Source organism: Panthera pardus, unplaced genomic scaffold (genome assembly GCF_024362965.1).
Source record: "Panthera pardus isolate Hobbes unplaced genomic scaffold, ASM2436296v1 HiC_scaffold_1, whole genome shotgun sequence".
Classification (NCBI taxonomy): domain Eukaryota; kingdom Metazoa; phylum Chordata; class Mammalia; order Carnivora; family Felidae; genus Panthera; species Panthera pardus.
In genome coordinates this window covers 60,078,847-60,086,084 of record NW_026526654.1, presented here as the reverse complement: position 1 = coordinate 60,086,084, position 7,238 = coordinate 60,078,847, and positions in this window count along the sequence as shown.

The window sequence follows — 7,238 nt, the reverse complement described above, 5'->3', positions numbered from 1 at the left end:
CTATTCCTATGGAAATTATAGCATTTGTTTTATTCAGATTCCGATAATGCCCTCCAGTAAACATTCTTGCAACAGCAGAGCTGTAGACTCTAAATCACTGGGTGCCATACCAGGAACTAAAAAAGGAAAAAAAATGTATATAGAAGCTGAATGGTTTAAAATTAGACAGCACCAAAGCATTTGAGAATATGCTGTAGGGAATAATTTTGCTTTGCGTTAGGTAGCAGGATAAATACTTGTGTATCCTAATTTTATGATTTTTCTGCCATGGTAATGACATTGTGAAAATGGGGTACTGCTTTCTTGGGAATAGGAGCACAGATACATCTGCTGACCTACAGAAAACTTCTAAAACATGAAAAGCCTAGGGGGAATTCAGTGCCAGGTGGCAGCAAGTATTTCTAGTTAGCTCTCCTCTCAAATGCCTGTCACTGCAGGTGAACAGCCACAGCCACTGACAGGGATCTGGAGGGCAGCTGTAGTGCAGGCAGTAGAAGTTGCCTGCGTTCTTTAGAGAATCCCTACTGACATTTGAATATTCAATTGTGGTTCACAGAAGTAAGCAACTTGAAAGAATGGCTATCATGAATTTGCTATTGCTTTAGCAAGTTGTAATTTTAAGTTGCCCTTGTCCCAATGACGTTGCTTACTATGGCCTTTTAGTCAATAAGGACTTAATGTTCGGCTGCTGTTTCTAGCACTTTGCTGAGATCTTTTGGCAGAAGATATGAAAGTCCTTCCCTCAAGGAGCTGTTAATGAAGTCATTGTTTCTTAATTGCCTTAAAAATATTTTTTTAAGGTAAAATTCACCTGAAATACAATTAGCCATTTTAAAGTACACATTTCAGTAATACCCATCATGTTGTACAGCAACCAGCTCTCTCTAGCTTCAAAACTTTTTATCTCCTCATTAAAATAGCTAGTACCCATTAAGTAATCACTCCCCAACCCCCCAATTCTGTGGTAACCCCAAATCTACTTTCTATATCCGTAGATTTGCCTGTACTGAATATATTATATTTGTATTTACAGAAATCATGCAATGTATCTTTTGTTTTTTGCTTCTTACACTTAACCATAATGCTTTCAAGGCTCATTCAAGTTATAGTATGTATCCATGCTTTGTTCCTTTTTATAGCTGCATTCCACTGTGTGTATGTACACCACAATTTCTTTATCCATTCATCCACTGATGGACATTTGTATTGTTTCTATCTTTTGGATATGATGCATAATGCTACTATAAATATTTGTGTGTAAGTTTCCTTGTGGACATGTATTTTCATTTTTCATTGGTATATAGTTGCGCATGAATTGCTGGGTCATATGGTAATGCTGTATTTAACCTCTTGAAGAACCACAAAACAATTTTCCACCATGCTTCACTATTTCACATTCCCACCAACAGTGTATGAAGGTTCATATTTTTCTACAACCTAACAGATGATACACATAAAATATTGATATAATTCTTATTTTAAAACTTTATAGCTATAAATCACAAAAGAAGAAATCTCAAATCAAAAACCTAACTTTGTACCTTAAGAAATTAGAAAAAGCAGAGCAAACTAAACCCAAAGGCAGAAGTATGAAAATAATAAAGATTAGGGTGGATATAAACAAAATGGAGAATGGAAAAAACAATAGAAGCAGCAAAAAACAAACTTGTTTCTTTGTAAAGAACAACAAAATTAACAAGGCTTGAGTCAGAGTAGGAAACAAGGAGAGAAGACACAAGTAACTAAAATCAGCAATAAAATTACTACTGAATTTGGAGAAATAAAATGGATTATATGATAATATGAACAACTGTTCACCAAATGAGATAATCTAGATGAAATGGAAAAACTCCTAGAAATGCACAAATCTTCAAAACTGGCTCAAGAAGAAATAGAAAATCTCAAGACCTATACCAAGTAACAAAATCAGATCAGTAATCAAAATCCTCCCAATAAAGAATAGTTCACGACCAGATGGCTTCACTGCTGAGTTCTACCAAACATTTAAAAAATTAACACCAATCCTACTTAAACCCTTCCAAAAAAATAGAAGAGGAGATATATTTCCTAACACATTCTAGGACGCCAGCATTACCCTGAACTAAAGCCAGACAAAGATACCACAAGAAAACTTAGACCAATATCCCTTATGTATAGGGACAAACAACTTCTCAATAAAATACTGGCAAACCAAATTCAATAGCATATCAAAAAGATTAGACTCCATGACCAATGGGATTTATCCCAGGAATGCTAGGAGTGTCCAACATAAGAAAATTAGTTACTGTCACACATCACATTAAGAGCATGAAGAGAGAAAAAATTACATGATGATCTCAATAACTACAGAGAAGCATTTAAACAAATCAAACACCCTTTCATGATAAAAACTCTAAGCAAATCAGGAATAGAAGACTTTCTTAATTTCCTTCTTAACAAATTAGTTTTGTTGTTGTTTTCTTTCCTTTTCTCAATTATTGGCAAGTGTAAATTGAAGGCAATTCCCTTCAATTTAAGTATACATTGTATTCATCAGGCATTGACAAAACAGTGATGCTTTAAATAAAATTTCCCAATTCTAAAATCTGTAACTCCCCAAAATAATTAGTATTTCTTTCTCAGAGGAAGATGACCTGGGCTTGGCTCAAAGCTTTAAGCTGGGTTCTGTTTGACCTTACATGTCTCTTTCATTTATCTTAGACTAGTGAATAAATAACATAGACCAGTCTATGCATCCAGGGCCAGTTCTCCTTGATAAGAGATCATAGGGATTCAAGATTATAAATAGAAATACATGTTGTTTCTTAAGGCGTTGGCTCCAGACTAGCACATCTTCACTTTTGCTCAAATATAATTAATCAAAGGGAAAAAAGTATATTACAAGCCCAATATCAATGGAGGAAGTAAATATAAACTTTGTTAAACTGCAGTATCACATGGCAGCAATGAATGGAGAGTTGAGAATAATCCAATTCACTAAAAGCCTGTCATAATAATAATGTAGTATGGAATAAATAAACAGCATAAGAAGGGAGAGAGGGACAAATACCAGGAATGAGGGATGCTCTGTAAAGAAATATTTATATGAAAAATAGGCTAATTTCTGCAACACATGATCTGAAAATCTCAGGGGCTTAAAAAAAAAAAAAAAAAAAAAAAAAGCTTATTTCTCACTCACTCAGAATCAAGTGTGAATGTTCCTGGTCTGCTGGCTTTTTGGGTGGCTGTCATCCAAGCAGTGACTTAGATATTCAGGCTGTTCCCATTTTCAAGTTTATCCTTCTGTTATCTGTCTTGCAGCCAGGAAGAGGAGAGGATAAGAAGAAAAATGTTTGCCAAAAGCATTCAAGTTATTTAACCATCTTGCCCTGGCAGTAACACACAACTTCAGCTTACATTCTATCAACCAGAATAAGTCACATGACTTCACCTATGTGCAAAGGTGGGAGCTGGTAAATGCAATCCCTGGCTGAACATTGAATAGTCAACTACATCATTACTCTGAGGGTAGCACAATCCCTGGTGATCCATTAGCTCTTTGGCTTAAGAAAGAAAAGTGGAATACACATTTTGACTAGGAATCCCTCTCTATCCCAAAGTTAATGTAGAATAGAAGCTTTGTAATTCCAACTAAACTCTCTTTTGTTTTATTTTTCTAAGAACAGAGGAGTGTGCAAATTGGTTTAAGTCAAATTACAATGATTTCTCGATGAACAATCAAGGACTATAATAATCACTAGCATCTACCTAATATTTTTTTTTACTGTTGATATTAACGCATATTATTTAAACTGTACCCCAAATTTGTGTCTTTTTGTTTAGTATAATACCAAGAACGACCACTATAAATATACTAAAAAAACACAAGTAAGTCATAATGGAATCCTAAAGTATGTTCTAGTAACCCATAGGAAGACAATATAAAATAAATTTAGGTACAAGAATAGAACAAACAAACAGCAAACAAATAATAAAATGTCAGACTTAAGTCCTAACATAACAATAATTATCATAAGTGGTCTAAATATACCAATCAAAAGACAAGCATCAGTGGAGTAGAAAAAAAACATGATTTGACTGTATGTCGTACAAGAAACCTGCTCCAAATTAGAGGACAAAAGTAGATTTAAGTAAAAGGATGGAAAAAGCTATACCATGCAAACATTAAGCAAACAAGCAGGAGTGAATGGCTATATTAAATGAAGACTACAAAGCAAATTACTAGACACAATGGACACTGTATACTGATAAAAAGATAAAATCCTTGCATAATGATGCACAATGCTAAATGTGTCCCAACCAAACACCAGAAGCTCAAAATACAAAATAGCAGTAAAAAGAAATTGAAAAATCCACAGTTATCATTGGAAATTTCAACACCCCACTAGGGAACATTCACTCCAGGACTTAGGTTCTTTCTAAATTTCTTGCTTTGCCATTCTCTAGAGCACTGCCCTCATCTAACTAGAAAAATCTAGGTTACTATTCAATTCATATTTTAGAATGAGAAAAAAAATGGGGCTAAATCCAGGGAAAATTATTTTATGTATGCGTTTACATTAGACATAGTCAAGACATCTCACACATCACTCTAATTTCCCATTAACTGGACCTTGATCTCATAACCACATCTGGCCAAATGGGGACTATAATCTCTAATTGGATGCCCTACACCCAAAAACAAGAGAAGAATAATTACTGACTCATTTATGAAGAACTGTTACATAGAGAACCAATGTAGGTAAACAAAAGCCATAAATGTAAAGTAAGAGCTTTATGACTGGAACAATTAGGGGGAAAATAGAAAGGTTATAGACTTATAAAAACAACTAGATGGTAAATCCTAAATTCACACCCACTAAAAAACTAAGATTACTAGACTAGTTAGAAAAGAACAAAATGAAATCTAAAAGAAATGTCCTTGAAATGTAAGAATATAAATAGTTTAAAGACATAGATCTGTATCTTTATCTGGAAGCATGCTGTACCATATGTAAAAATTTATTGAGCTCTTACCTTAAAATGAGTATATTTTATGTACTTTACTCTGTGAAGTCTGACTGTTTGGACAGAAATGTTTAATGCAGCATGTCTTGGTTGCTCAAAACCTGCTTATTCCAAAAAAAGTCTCTCTTTAGGATTGACCCTTGGCCCACTCTTAGCACATAGCTTCTGAGCTCTTGGAATATTCTGTCTGCTAGGACAGTTTTGTATGCCTGAAGCCTTTGGCCTGGCAGGATTTATGATGAATGCCTGTTTTTGTATGCTTGAAAACTTTGGGCCATGCTGTACCATTTTGATCAAGTAAGTTTAACTAACAATGTGATTTATGGTGAATGCATGTTTTTTTTCACTGGAGTTGAAGAATGGGAGAGAGCCTGAAGGCTGAGGTCAGTAATACAGGTGCTATATACCTATGTGACCAACCCCCAATAAAAACCCAGGACAGCAGACCTGGTTGAGCTTCCCCGGTTGGCAAATCCTTGCCAGAGTTGTCAGACATTGTTGCTGGGAGAATTAAGTGCATCCACACGTCACTCTACTCACAGGGGGGAGACACAAGAAAGCTGATGCTGGTTTCCTCCTGGAATTTGACCACCTGTTTTTTCCCCTTGTGGGCTTTGGTCTGTATTCTCTGCAGTAATAAACTGTAACCATGAGTATAATGGCTTCCTGTGAGTATTATATATCCCTCTTACATATCAAGGTTGTGGTTGACCTTTTCAATAAAAAAGTGAAAAAAAGAGAAAAGATGCAATGAAGGAGTAAATGCTTTTAAAAGAAAAACCTAGAGAATTGAGAAAAGAACAAACTGATAGTTAACAGAGGGGAGCTGGTTGGGGGAGGAGTGAAATGGGTGATGGGAATTAAGGAGTGCACTTGTTCTGAAGAGCACTGGGGTGTTTTATGGAAGAGTGGAATGACTATACTGTACACCTGAAAATGATATTACACTGTATGTTAACTGGTATTTAAGTAAAAAATTTTTTAAAAAGCAAAATTTTAATTTGTGTCCTTAAAGTATTAAAGCAAAGAATTCAAGATCTATGGAGTCTATAGTTCGAATATGCTTGTGACCAAGAAGGATGTGAGCCATGTACCTAAGTGATTTAGAAAGGAATAAATGATTATTAAAGGGCAAAAGATAGTAATAGTCATGATTAAAGAGACTGATTTAGTTTCTTTGAATATCAGACTTTATTTGTAGAAAGCCTGATTTGTTCTTACTAGGAACAGAATAAAAGTGTCCTTAGTTTCAAAAAATAGCAGCTAAAAATATATGTATTTTGGTCACCTCATGTTTAGTCTCTATCTGATGAATTAGAACTGTTCATTCACCAAGCATTCACTAAGTATCACTTAGACTGTTATTTTGTCATGCCCTTTTGTGTGCCCAGCTTGGTACACTTAGTTGAAGCATACAGGGAAAAATAAGATATGGCTCTGATCTTCAAGATTCCCTGTATATTTGGGCAAATAGGCATGCAGATACATAGGTCTATAACTGATGTATGAGGAACTTTGGTGACACAAAGAAGAAGCATCTACTTATGGCAAGAAACCAGAAAGGAAGTTACTAGAAAAATGGGTGATGATGCATGTACATTGGTTCTATTTGTCTCTTGATAATACATGGGTGAGCCACAAGGAGTCCTAGGAATGAGACCCATTGGTTATCAATAAACAACCTGTTAACAAGAAAATCATAATCAAATGCCTCAGACAAGAACTTTCCGGCATACTTTTATGGTGTTTATAGTGATGTCAACTTAAATAATAAGAGAATAGAATTAACAAAGAGAAGTGATATTCATATTTTATACATCAGTATGGTAGAGAAGAACTTTCAATAGCCTTCTCTCCTCATGAAGGTTTAAGAGTGATAAGGAACAGAAATATTATTACATAAAGCAATTTCAGATACTAATATACTTGTTTACAAAGCTAAATATGGGTATATGGTTTCCAGGAATTCAGAGTAAAACAGAAAACATTATTTTTTTAAAAAAATAAAACTTTTCAGTATCATCACATTATTTTACCACACTCCAGAACTAGGTAGAGGGAACATAAAATTAAAATAGGTATGGTTCTTACTTTCACAAACTCACACATAATGGAGAAGGCAGAAAAGTTAAAAACAATTCTAATACATTATGTATTATTGCATTAGAAGTGCCCTGACCTCCATAGACTGGGAATAATTACAATATTACTAAAATATGTAGCAGTAAAAT